The sequence below is a fragment of the Mauremys mutica genome, chromosome 6 (assembly GCF_020497125.1).
Source record: "Mauremys mutica isolate MM-2020 ecotype Southern chromosome 6, ASM2049712v1, whole genome shotgun sequence".
In the NCBI taxonomy this organism is placed as follows: domain Eukaryota; kingdom Metazoa; phylum Chordata; order Testudines; family Geoemydidae; genus Mauremys; species Mauremys mutica.
In genome coordinates this window covers 11,201,486-11,216,024 of record NC_059077.1, presented here as the reverse complement: position 1 = coordinate 11,216,024, position 14,539 = coordinate 11,201,486, and the positions used below count along the sequence as shown (strand labels likewise).

General features: G+C 46.1%; 1 protein-coding gene across 1 annotated transcript in view; it reads right to left on the bottom strand.

The window, feature by feature from the left end:
• Positions 1–14,539, bottom strand: part of SETBP1 (SET binding protein 1) — a 323,214-nt gene that overhangs the window by 147,411 nt on the left and 161,264 nt on the right. The window lies entirely within an intron of this gene.

The following is a 14,539-nucleotide window of genomic DNA, read 5'->3' as shown; positions in this document are numbered from 1 at the left end:
TCTTGACTTATTTTGTATCGCCTGCAAACTTTGCCACCTGATTGTTTATCCCTTTTTCCAGATCATTTATGAACGTGCTGAACAGCACTGGTCTCAGTACAGATCCTGGGAGGACTCTGCTATTCACCTCTCTCCACTGTGAAAACTGACCATTTATCCCTACCCTTTGTTTCCAATCTTTTAGCCAGTTACTGATCCATGAGAGGACCTTCCCTCCGAAGAGTCTTTGGTGAGGGATCTTGTCAAAGGCTTTCTGAAAGTACAGTATATTTTCTGGATCACCCGTGTCCACATATTTGCTGACCCCCTTCAAGAATTCTAATAGACTGGTGAGGCATGATTTCCCTTTGCAAAACCATGTTGACTCTTCCCCAACATATCACGTTCATCTATGTGTCTGATAATGCTGTCCTTTACTACAGTTTCAACATATTTGTTTAATACTGAAGCCAGACTTATTGGCCTGTAATTTCCCAGATTGCCCCTGGAGCCTTTTTAAAAAAAAAAAAAAAATCGGCATAACATTAGCTATCCTGGTGTCATCTAGTACAGAGACTGATTTAAGCAATAGGTGACATATCACGGTCAGCAGTTCTGGTATTTCATATTTGGGTTCCTTCAGAACTGTTGGGTGAATACCATCTGGTCACTGTTTAATTTATCAATCTGTTCCCAAATCTCCTGTAGTGGTACCTCAATAGTTAGCAAGCAAAGGCACCCTCGCTGTGCTTCTATCTAGGTTCATTAGAAATAGGTGGCAAAAGATTAAATACATTATTTATTATATTGGGGGGAAAAATAGACAATACAATTTTCAAATATACCCAAGTGATTTAGGAACCTGCATTTTTAAAAGGTATTTAGGTGAGTAAAATGCAGGTAGATACCTAGTTGAATTTTGAAAAACATTTATTCCCATGCCTTTAAAAATCTGCTAAATCTGTTTTGAGAATGCGATTTGGGCTGCTAAGTCATTAGACACTTTAGAAAATGTTATCCACATTCAGCCAGTTTTAGTCAAACCGATCTAGCTTACAACTTACTTGCCATCCCATTGCGAAGGCATGTGCTAAAAACACAGTGATTGCCATACTCACTCAGACCAGTGCCAGAGACATGATAATACTGCATTAGATGGACTGCTGGCAATTCCTATATTTCTACCACATTCATTCACAATATCAAGACAGGTCAATTTGACCGAAACAAAATGCCAGCTTTCCTCTAAATCAGATACTGAGAGTATTCAATATTTACTGAGCTGAACAGTACCTGTGAGTGTAACCTAAGGGTTTGTCTACGTGGTGCATCAGTCCACAGCAGTGAAGTGTAAATTCTAGTCCACACCAGCGTGTCGCGCACTAACTGCCCCGTGCAGACCCTGCCGGTGCACACTAAACACACTATGTTAACATGCACTAAAGAACTTTCAGTGCATGCCAGCAGGGTTCATATGGCCTCGTTAGTGCATGACGTGCTGGTGCGGACTAGAATTTACACCCCACTGGCACAGACTCCTGCCATGTGTAGACAAGCCCTAAAGCATTACGTGCATGGTGTACAAACCCCCCCTCCCCAAAACCTGGGAAAAACCAGGCAATGAACTCAAGAGAGTTCCAAGCTGGCCTCGCTGTCCTAATTGTGTTTGATACTTTCCCCGCAGGAGGGGAGACAGCATCTTTAACATGACTCATCTCTGGGTTTTATTCTGCTGTACAAACATGCAGGGCCCATAACTTGCCTTATGTCGCAGAGCTACAGGGCACTGGTTTGCACTGAGGGTGAATACCACCCAGAGGACTCCATCCTGCCCTGTGCTGAGCAGATATACTGGGTGAGCGAGGAAAGGGAGTGTTTGAAGCTTCCTCTATCCATTATTGCCCCTGCATAGGAACAGGGGTAAGGCCCAATCTAGCAGCCAACAGACCATTAGGAGAGAGGCCCATCTATGGCCATTATTACAATATAACTTGTTAGGGAGTGTGGCAGCATGAACTAGAAGAGGGGAAGCATGCTGGGGTTTGGGGGCGGGGGGGATGCAATAAGTTGTGCCCTGACACGTGATCCCCACAGCCACGTTGCCCTGCACATGCTGATCCCATTACACACGCCTTGGGCTGGCCCCATGCAGCACACCTGTTTCCAGGTACTTTTAGACTAATCGTGTGAAGTGAAATCTTTACAATAATAGCACTCGGTATTTCCCTAGTGTTGTCCCATCTGGGAATCACAAGGTGTTTCACGGACATGAATTCATTTAGCCTCGCGACGCTCTGTGAAGTGTGCCACTAAGCATGCAACTCTGAACCTGGTATCATCACCAGTGCGCCTTTTTAAGGTCGCAGGCTGGAATGGCACATAAACCGATACAAAGAGTTTATGTTACAAACCAATGTAGATGTCATAGACGGGAAAATTGACACACAGAAATGTCTGCAAGACAGTAACTGAGTTTAGAACCCTGGTCTCCTGTCCACCAGGCCTATGCACTAACCAGTAAGTCATGCTGCCTAACCAGTAAGTCATACTGCCTCCCAGCCCAGTCCTTCCTTTCCCTATTTCTCAAAACTATCCTGAATTGTTTTGGTTTGAGGAAGAGACAACAAATACTTCCTAATTCTCCTAGGTTTGACATAACCAAAATCTTTGCAGAGCTCAAAGCAGACCAGTTTCCCCTACCCTGCCAGGGACAATGTATCCAGATGGGAACTGAAGATCATTTTACTCAGTAAGACAACAATGAGTCTCCCTAATGAGGCCAATGGCAAACTTGTCTTTACTTCCTACGGTAAATGCCGTTATTATTCAACGTATGACCCCGAAAAGGATTAGTATTCGACAATGGGAAAACCACTTGCCAGGCAGACCATGTGATGGTGGCCTTTCACTGTAAATACAGGGCCACAAAACGATCAGACTCTGAGGACTAATATTACAGTGTGACCAGAAGACAGGCATGCCCTAAATATAAACACAGGAACAGCCAAGCCAACAAAGAATGCTCCACCTTCGTAATCCCTCGGCCATCACAAAATGCAGGGTCGGTTATAATATTGACACATCTAAACAAGAACATTGGACCTATCCCGCTTTAGCGTTGAATAACGAGAGATGTTTTTCTGAAGAGACTAGTGATTTTGAGTTCCCAAGCTGAGATATGTTAAATGGGTTTGACTTCCAAAGGGAAAATGTTCAGAACTTCCTGACAATCAGGCCCTTTTTAAAGGTATTTCACCTTAGGCATCCACAAATCAATACAACTCTTGGACAATACCTAATGGTTTTTTTTTGTTGATTATGGCAAGATACCAACTGTATTCTATGAATGTACCCAATGTATGTGTAGGAGTCAGTGTTGTCTAGCAGCTAGAACAGGAGATTGAGAGTCAGGGTTCCTGCATTCTACTTTTGGCTCTGCCACGGACAAACTGTGTGACCACTGATAAGTCACTTAACCCAGTCCTGTGCCTCAGTTTACCTCAAGGATAAATGGGTCTTGCAGCTTATTTTATTTGCACCTGTGCAAGAGTGAATGCAAAGCAGGTGCAAACAGTTACTGATGTCAGATGCAAGTGAAGAATTCTGTTCTGGTGCCACTTTGCACTGGCATAAATGACTATCCACGGTGCCAGGCAGTGGAGAATCAGGCCCAGGGGAGTGACATTAGCAGAAACAAGAACAGAATGAAGCCAGCATACTCCATTTGCCCCTCCTTCTTTCAAATCCCACCTATGCGGCCCCTTAAAGCTTCCTACTTCATCTCTGGTCGGAGCCATGAGCTGTTCTCCTGTTCTCTCTTTGTGTATGGTACAAATTGCAGAAACTGACAACCAGTCCAGCTGATCTTTAACAATTCATGGTGACTAGGAGGTGAGCCAGGTTCCAGAGGCAAAGCAGAGCCACCTACATATTTGTCATCCACAAGATTGAAACTGAAATAGTCCAAATGGTGCTATTTGATACTTCCCACGTTAAGTCATGTTTCTGGGGTCTCCTCCTCTCCCCAAGGAACTGCACAGAGACAAGCCCCACTACACTCCTCTCAGAGAACTGTTCACATGATCTGACCCGCTGTTTCCAGCAGAAAGGACAGAGTAAAAACAAGTGCATTGGCCTGAAGTGCCTCTCAAAAAAAAATAAAAATAAATAAACTATCCCTGCATGAATTCTCTGCTGTTCATCACAGCTTCAATACTTGCAACGCTCCACAATTAAAAGGCTGCTGTTATGAACCTGACAGCTCTCCCTGTATGCCTCCTGCTGGAAACACGCACAGTCTTTACCGGAGTCAGCTCTGCAGCCAGCCAGCAGCATGAAAAGACCCAGGTGCGAAGGCTGGCATGGAGGTGGGAGCCCCCCTCCACCTGTGGACAGGCGAGCCATAATGGGGAGAGAAGCTGGCATGTGTGGGGTTTCTATTGGCTCCTACAGGAGATTTCACTGGCACGTGTTCACAAGGCTAAAGGACATGCAAAGCCACCGCATGCAGAGGGCAAGAGGAGCAGAGAAGCGGCCGCAGTCCGGCCCTCCACGGCCCTGACCCGAAGTGGCTAAGGAATTGAAGGGAAATTAAATCAGCTTTTCAGATCCCTGCTAGCTGTCCCTGCAGTTTGCATTCAAGTTGTCAATCAGACAGATGCGCTCCTTAAATGCCCCTGATTAGCTCTCTTCCCCAATTAGCAAGGGAAGAATCCCCGTTCTTGTACAAAGTGGCGGCAGACACACACCCGGGCAACCGAAATGTAAACAGGCAGGAGAGGCTGCAGCTGAATTTCCACAGAGAGATTTTCTCCCAGTGTCTTGGCCATCTGGAAAGTCACACAAGGAGAGGGAGGGAAATATTTACTCCTCATCTCTCTGTCTCCCCTAGATCAACACACCAAGCCACCTGGCTACTGTCCTAACTGGTCAGGTTTTCAGACCCTGGGGAACATTTGGCCCTCCATAACTTCCCTAAGATACATGGCTGTGATGGCTCTGACATGGTGAGGAGTCCACCTGTCAGCAATGGCCAGGATCCTTGACTGGCGACTGGAATTATGTATTTGTGGACGGACTGGTTCATCTATAGAGAGGATTTTTCTGGGACACCATCTCTGCATTCAGGCAGTACCAGGGAGCAGCAGCAGCTGCAGCCCGCAATGCTTTCAGTCACCCCACAGAAAGCAGGAGACAAGGGGATTTGCACCCCCAGTGATAATCTGCCCAGGCTGGAAATGAGCAGAGAGAAAGGAGGAGGAAGATTCTGAGCTATAAACCTGGCACAGACAGAGAGGGGATGGGAGGGAGATGCACCATGGAAATGAACATTCAGAGTAAACAAAGCCCATCAGCCCAGGCAAGAGTCCGAAACATGATTGAGCTAAACAAATCACGGTGGAATCAGCAACTGGCAAAGTAATTGGCGTTATTACAGCTGATGGAAAATTTCTGATGCCGCTCATGTTCCCCTTTGAAATAGTACTCAGCCGCTTAATTTGCTGAGCTCTCATTCAGCTGATTGCTCTTTGCTGCTGGAGTTTATCAGGAAGAAATGGACTGTCTCCATATAGACAGCGACTTTGGAATGATTGCTTCCCTCCCCATGGCCTGTGAAGACAGAGCAGAAGTTGATGCTGTTTAAGTGAGGGGGTGAATACAGCCAGTGTGGTAGTTCCTCACCTAAAAGCCATGCTATTCCCCTACTCTAACTGACCTCTGCTGAATTCAGCTCAAGAGATGCTGTAGGTGTGCTTTACAGACTGGGGGTGTCTCAACAGGATGTTGAAATCCCAGGTTTGGACAGGCACTGGGACACCTCAAATGGACAACTGGATCTGATCTAAAAATGCAGGATTCAGGTGTCCCAGTGTGGAAATTGCACCCACGGCATCTCTTGAGCTGAGCTCAGCCCAGGTTGATTAGAATGGCTTTGTCACCTGTGCTTGAAAACTGAGCTCCTGTCATGTTCATCTTGGTATGAGAGAAAAAAAAAAGTTAGTGATGGATAAACCTCAGTACTGGTCTCTTCAGCAGATGCTGAACTTTTCCCATTCTCTGAACACAACACCCTGCTGAAACACAGTCATCAGTGCAGTGAGGGAGACAGCCAACTGGCACAGGAAAGTGAGAGGAGGGGAAACTTCGGCCAAAAACACCAGGGCCATCCCCGGGCTCTTGCAAAAGTACCACAAAATCATTAGGCTGCAGAGAGCAGTCAGGATCTTGGTTTTCAAGATCTGCTCCGAAAGAGAGGTTGGGCTTGAAACTAGGGCATAAGTTCATGCCTGTTCTTATTTCCTTCAGCCAGATGGTTCTGGACTCAACCTACCAGTCTGAATTTTGGGGAAGTTCAGATCCCTATCCAAATGAAAACCTCACTGCCAATCTTATCTCTGCAACAGGCTGGATGAAAGCTCTGGGTCTGAACTCGCTCAAACTTTGGTGTCAAGTATCAGAGGGGTAGCCGTATTAGTCTGAATCCACAAAAACAATCAGGAGTCCGGTGGCACCTTAAAAACTACAAGATTTATTTGGGATAAGCTTTCATGGGTAAAAAACCCACTTCTTCAGATTCACGGCCCAAACTTTGGGGCACCTGGGATAGATCCAACCCTGGCAGCTGGCTCCTAGATCTATACTGAGCGCATTCAAAGACCCAAATGGTGTCGGACTGTGGTGCAGTTCAGATCTGACGTGAAGTTTGCAGCCTGGGTCCATCGCATAATTCTGACTAGTTTATCCTGTCACAATAAGGGGGGACCAAATGTGGTTTTCTGAGTAAAGACTCCTTGACTGGAACTACTTCTGGTTGGGACACACACACACACACACACACACACACACCCTTGAAAATCACCCTTTGGAACCTGGTAGAGTGTTAATGTAGTACAACAAGGATCCCAAAATGCAACCCAATCCAAACTATAAAAAGTCTTTCAGCACAGCAATACCTCATAACCCAATACAAATCTTACGTCACTGTTGATTTTCATGGGCAAAAATTTCCTGGAGTGTGCCAGTTTCTCACATGTATGCCAAGAATAAGAAAGGCAAAATCCAAACAACTCAGAATAATATTTTCCAAGGGGAGACAGGTAGTTGTTCATCAAATGAAACCAGTGGTTAAGCATTCTAAATCGGATTATTATGCATTTGGAGGTCATTCTAACCAAGTTCTGTGCATCCTTGTCATGCACACTGTATAGCTCTGTAGAAGGCCTTGGAAAGGGAGATTTCTAGCAAGATTGTTGGAATGCTCTCCAACAGGGTCAACGTGTGTGTGTGTGTGTGTGTGTGTGTGTGTGTGTGTGTGTGTGTGTGTCCGTTCTCCCAAACCACTATACGAAGGAAGAGTTAGACGGGGGAAAAATACCCAACACTGCTCATTTCTCAGCCGTGCAAAGGGATTTTAGCATAGACATCTCCAGACTTCATTGTAATCCTCCTGGGATCCCACCAGAAGAAAATTTATCAGATTCCTCTTCCCAGCACGAAGTGTTTGCCGCAGTGGGGGCTGGAAGATCTGCAGTGGGGTTTAGAATCACAGCAACATAGGACTGGAAGGGACCATGAGAAGTCATCAAGTCCAGCCCCCTGCACTCAGGCAGTTTTAATTCCAATTGCTCTGGATCCCTCGGTCAGAAGGAACTCTATCCAAGTGCAGCCCCTGGGAGTTTTACTCTGTTAAATGAAGTTAAAGGAAGGATGCTACTGCCCGCTTCCTTCATCTTCTCCTCTAGCTTGTCGGGGCTGTGTCGCTCCCCTAATGGACAAAATAGCATTTGCCCTAAATCTGAGGACATTTGGAGGGAACGTAAGTCTTCTCAATTATCAGGGAGTCCAGCATGACATCTCCCTGGAACCAGAGCCTGATTGATTGATTCACTCATTGGCAGATTTCACTGGGCTAGAAGCCATTTAGATTTACAGCTCATTTCCAAAGGAGGTTGCGGGGGGGATCCTATCGGAGACCATAGAACAACATCAGTCATACGCTCAGTCACTACAAATCAAAGACAGTTCCAGTCAGAGCAAATCCCAACACCGGAGAGATCTGAAAGATTTCCGGAGCTGCAGGGAGCCCATCAGAGCACCTGAACAGGCTGTGTGGCTTACACAAAAAGCCTATACTTCACGATAAGGTTTAGGCGGAACTGGTTCAATGAAGGAAAGTTGACCCTTTCATGGCCAACATTTAAAGGCATGACCAAAGTGTGGTCCATCAGACTCCACAACAAAGCTTGCTAACATGCCCCTCTTTAATGCAGGGATGCAGTGTGGGAACACCAGAGGTTCATGATTCTGAGGCAGGTAGGATGGCCTTGTGTTTAACATGCTACACTGAGACTCTGGAGATCTGGTTTAATTCCAGGCTCTGGCACAGACACTCTGTGTGACCGAGGCCAAATCAATTAACCTGTGTGTCCCAGTTCCCCATCTGTGAAATAGGAGTAAAAATACCTTGTCATCTTTGCTAGTTAGTCTACAAACTCTGTCTCTTACTACACGTACAACACTTACTGAATGGCATTTTGATCTCTGCTGGGGATCTGCAACTGCCCCATAACACATGGAGTCATAACATGGGAACCATTTAACATTAGACAAGACAAGCCAGTGACAACTTTAGATCTATGCCGAGTGTGCAGCTTCCTTGGGGCTGGCCTTTCCAGAAGTCTTCATGTTCCTACCCTTGGCTCTCTAGTATGATGAATAGAGTGGAGAAATCGGATCGCATTTCATGAGAGACATATTAATACTCCAGGCCCAGGGGCAGATTTTGGAGAGGGGTTAGAGACAAACAGCAGAGCCTCAGCATGCCTCTCAATAGGCTTAATAAACTGCTAAAGCTTGCGGTATCATTTATTTCTAATGAAACAAACAGTCTCACCAGTTACGGCAACACAGGTGGGAAGAGAACTGGGTGGGACCACACCCGTCATCCTCTGCATAGGATGCATAGGGCCCCACAAAACTAGGACCATCTCTGGATCAAGCACCAGGTTCTCAGGGAATCACCACCTCCCAGACTGCAAACTGGGGGACGGCACCCTGCTTAGACTGTGGCTAAATAGGTGTGTGTCCCAGTAGGGAAAAAGTGGGCTGCGGGTATGGAGAATGCCTGCACGAAAGAGTATAATGCAACAAGCAATCCTGAAAAGGTGAGAGAGCTAGGAGGAAAACACTGTTCCAAATGTATAAAAACCAGCTTACATTTATATAGCACCTTACGTCCAGAGGACTTTGGAAGTACTTTAAAATAGACCGACATTTGAATCGTGTGTGGCTCCACTGGAACGCAGCCATCTCCGGGGTGGAATGTCACAGCCAACACCAGTGCACAAACACTATAAGCAACAGCCTGCGACAGGAAGGGAACTCCTCTGTTTGACCCTGGGGTGAGAATTTAGAGAGGCAAAATGTAACTGCGTCGCTAACACTGATGTTTAGGTACCAAGAGCTTGATTCTAGAACTCAGGCAAGACAGGGGAATTCATCTCTCCTCTACGGCCCCTGTGTGTTGGCACAAAGGGATCGTGAAATAGACATAAACCCAAGCCCAGAGGAATACCCCCAGGGGAAGTAGCCTCTCTGCGAGATCTGCAAAGCCAGCCAAGCCAAGGAAGTGGGCATCGGGGGCTCGATTGGAGGCAATGGGATGCTAGGTATTTAGGAATGCTGCAAGGCGCACAGGGACCCCGAGGAGCCAGATGACAACTAGTGCACCTCTGACGGCACTAACTAGGACCCGGGGCAAATCCATTCCCAGTGTGACCCAGAGTATGTGAAGCACAAGCTGCCTTCCCAGGGTCCCGATCCCTGGGCTCTGTGGGAGATGAATCTGGCCCCAGGCTGACAGACACCTTGAAAAGCTGGAAAATGGCAGGAAACCCAACACACTGCAAAAAATCAGCCTGGGTTCATGAATGGCAAGTGATCTGGGATGTCTGATCAGAATATCTGTGATTCTGCATTGCAAGGCAGCTTTGCTGCCTGTGTGCACCTCAGTTTTCCAGCAATAGCCTTTCACAACCAATCACACCGCTAATGAAAGGGCTCAGATGGGAGAGGATGTCCCAACCTTTCCCTTGTAAGAGGAAAAACCCCAACATGCAGCAGCAATCCTCCTTAAGAGCTATTATTGTATATCTTCCAGGGGGCAAACCATGACCCAAAACTCTTGCTGCTGACTGTATCTGTCCATTTGATACCTTTAGGTTCGAGCCCATCATGGCCCATTTTTGGGGGGGGAGGGCGGGAACAAACAAACAAACAACAACAACAAAAGCCCCTTGTTATATCTCACAATTGTGTTTTCCAATCAGCTGAACTGGAGGGCAGGACCTGAAACAAAAAATAAGCAATCTGATCCCTGGGGGCCAGCAGGGCACCTTTCATAGCCAGACTGAAAACTCTAACAATACCACGTCAAGGCAATAAGGAGACGCCACACCACTGACAGACACGGATACAGCTCCTAAATCAACATGCAACCGCTATAAATCACAGAACACCTGGGCATTCAATCAGGCTGTGGAGATGAAATGACAAGACACTGGCTTTCTCCAGCAGCAAGGAGTGTACTGTACCTCGCTCCCATCTCTCCCTGCAGCAATATAAAACCATCACTGCATTCAAATGCAAACTCTGCTTCCAGAAATCAATGGCACCACAGGGTTGGGGGTGAGGGAAGGAGGAAAGGTGTCTTCCTAGCCTCCGGCACCATCCTCAGAAAGCGTCTGCTTTCTTCTCCTTTAAGTTTTCCACCTAAAATGATTCAATAATTGTATAAGACCAGAGTGTCATCATTTGCTTTCTCAGGGGATTACAATATTGCCCTTGTGCTTCTGTTCCTCCTGAGTCACTGCTGGAACCAGACAGGAGAGATAAGTCTCATAACGCTTCAAAAGAAGAAGACTGAACTCGAGCCAGTTTGGAAGCTTGTCTAATGAGCCAATTTGAGCACCAAAAACAACTGACAGCCAAGTTCAGCTGTGGCGAGGTCAGCTCTTCCCTTCTCCATGCTAATACAGGAGCAAATTTTTTTTTCTCCCTCCAGCAACAGCCAATAGGCCACAGGATGTTGATGAAAAAGAGGAATGAAAACACACAGCCTCAAGTTATTCACTTGTTTTCCAAATAGGAGATTTTTCACTAGCCGTTTCCATATAATGGGATTTCCTTCTGACATGTTTCGTTTCTACAGATGCCCAGTGTGACCATTAGGACTCGGAAGAAGAGAAGGGTCAGTGACACTGATTTGGTGCATGATCCAAGGGCCATTGAAGTCAACAGAAAGACTCCCATTTGACTAACTCAAATACATGTGGTACCACCACACCCACCCAGCTGTAACTCCCGCCAAAGATGTAGCATGCGCCAGTGGATAGGGCTCTGGAGTGGGTGTCAAGAAGAGTTGGCTTCTATTCGTGGCTCTGCCTATGATCTTGGGTAAGTGACTTCACCTCTCTCTGTGCCTCTCTCCTCCCCAGTCTCGAAAACGGGGATCATGATTCTTACTTTCCTTTGTGAAAAGCAGTGTAAAGATGTTGTCATATAGAATGAGATGCAGCTATGAAATAAATTCAAGGTGGCGCAGGTGTCATTACAAATCTTTACCTTGAAGGCTAAGGTCTGGTCTACACTACGGGGGGGGGGGGGGGTGTCGAACTAAGGTACGCAAGTTCAGCTACGCAAATAGCGTAGCTGAAGTCGAACTACCTTAGTTTGACTGACTTACCCATCCAGACGCGGCGGGGTCGAACTCCGCGGCTCCAAGGTCGACTCCGCCACCGCCGTTCGCGGTGGTGGAGTTCCGGAGTCGACCAGAGCGCGTGGGGAGTTCGAACTATCGCGTCTAGATTAGACGCGATAGTTCGAACTCCGAGAAGTCTAACTCACCGCGACGACCCGCGCGGTAAGTATGGACCTACCCCAAGAGTAGTTTAAATCCGCTGCAGTATTTGCAATATTGCCTGTTCTTAGCAGAGACAAAATACTGTGATGTGGCAAGTGTCCAATTTTAATGGCTCCCATTGTAACTGATCAAAATGTGTCTTTCATTGGCTTATGAATGGCTTCTTCACTTTTTTTTTTTAATTCTAAAAGGAATGTTTTCTCTGAATAATTGCCAAGTACAGAGTAAAGAACTGATGCTAACGCACCTTCATGCTTTTTCCCCAAACAGTGCCTCACGCATGGGAAGAGCTCCCTGTAAAAATCCACCTCATCATCCTCTTTCAAACCTCTCCTTAAAACTCTCCTTTGCTGTGATGCCTACAAAAAATGGACATTGGTTAGGCTGCTGGTGTGCCTAGACCATGGCTTGTCATGTTGACCAATGTAGTCTTGTTTCCTTTCACTCCCCCAATCTATCTGTTTTATCCATCTATTGTCTCTTGTCTTACACTTGGATTGTAAACTCTTTGGGGCACGGGGTACCTTATTGTTCTGTATTTGTAAAGTACCTCGCATAATAGGAGACTGGGCTATGACTGGGTCTCCTAGGCAATACCACAATATACATAATAATTAAAAAGTTATTTTCTTCAGCTCAATACCTATGGAGTCTGAAGTATCTCTCTCTTTATCCACTAAGAAAATACAGCACATTCAGCTGTAATGCCTCAGTCCCAATCACCTCTAAGAATGAAAGGAAATTTAGTTCCTAAGGCCAATTCAGTCATCAATCTCTCTGCTGATGTCATCAACAAGAGTATGAATTAGGTACAGCTGTGATGATTACTTAGGTGGAACAAAACGGAGACCACCGACCCACTTTCTGGAGTGAAAGCTCCATTTTAGCTCAGCTAGTTATGCCATATAAATACATTAATGTTTGCTGATTTTTAATGACGGTCTCCATCCTGTTCTCTTAGTTATTATTATGAAGGGGTGAGGAGAAAGCATTTTGTGGTCCCAGACCAATTAAAAAGTTACAGAAGAATCACACAACTGTCATCTCAGCACCATGAACCCCTGCTGACAGCATGATTGCAAAATAGGTCATTCTCGAGGCTGCACGGGAATGTGCATGAAAAAAACTCAGTGTTATCAAGCAAATATCTGAAGACTGTGGTTGAGGGTGTTTTTCAGACTTTTAAAAGCATCACATCCTTAAGTACAAGCAAGCAGATGGCTGCAAGAAACTGCTCTGAGAATAGCAAGCTGTTTGGATTTGACAGATCATTTTGTTGTCTTGGCCTCTTGACACTTATTGATATGTGTGTGTGTGCACGGGGGGACGGGGGGCGGTTTATGGCATTAAGGGCAGTTGGGAGAGAAGTTGGAAGTTGCAAGACACCTCTGTTCTTTGATTACCATATTTTGGGATTGTTCATCTTAAAGCAGTAAAAGGGGAAGGGATAGCTCAGTGGTTTGAGCATTGGCCTGCTAAACCCAGGGTTGTGAATTCAATCCTTAAGGGGGCCATTTAGGGAACTGGGGTAAACATCTATCTGGGGATTGGTGCTGCTTTGAGCAGGGGGTTGGACTAGATGACCTCCTACCGTCCCTTCCAGCCTTGATATTCTTTTTAAAAAAAAAAAAGATGGAAATGATCACTCACCACTGCTTGCAAAAGATCAGGAGGTAGATTCTGATGCCCCTGGAGTAACTTTGCAGAAGCTGAGCAAGGTGGAGGTGATGCTAGTGGTTGAAGGTACACATCCACAGCTGGTTAATTCAGTCTGTAGCTTAGGAGTGTTCCTGGATTCCTCACTGATGCTAAGAAATCACATAGCACCATCCTTGAGTAACCCTTTTCCACCATCTTTGGTTGGCTTGGCTAGGAGACTCGTCCCATCCTGGTGAATGATGACTTGGTTTCAGTTATTCATGCATTCCTCAACTCTTGGCCAGACTACAGCAACATGATATATGTGGATTTGAAGCTTTGGCGCATAAGAAACTCCAGCTGGTACAGAGCACTGCAGTGCTTCTCCTCAGCAACAACAGGTCCGGGCAAAGTTGAAAACATAGTTTAGGAGGAAGTGCAAGAATCATGTAGCAAGGAAAACTTTTTCCTCCGATCTCCCTCTTCCTAACCCCTCTATCAGGAAGCTCTGGTGCCACCTCACCAAAGTCTCCCACAAACCCCTCCTATCCAACTGAGGCTCCTGATTTCACCCTTCCATTATTATCCTACCGCCTCTCCCAGACACAGCATTCTGGCTCCAAAGGGCGCCGTATGTGATTGCACTGCTTACATGGCCTTAGACTTGGTTCTGAATAAGAGCAGCTCTTGAAGCTGTTAGCCGACGTATCTTGTGAACCAGGCCTCGCTGGGCTCATGCCATTTAAAAGCTGGACACGTCCCTCCTCTCCTTCAAAAACCCAACCTCTTCCTTTTTGTGTTTGTACTCTACTGTTCAAGCCCATGTCATCAGATTGCTAGCCCTCCAGGGCTGGGACTTTGTTATTCCTTAGATATATTCCTTAGTCATTTATCTAAAACAAAAATACTACCAGGAATGGTCCAAAACACTACCGCTGGCAATTACAATTACTGCAACATATGGGATCAGGACTGTAGTAGTCTTTCATAAATGGTGCCAAG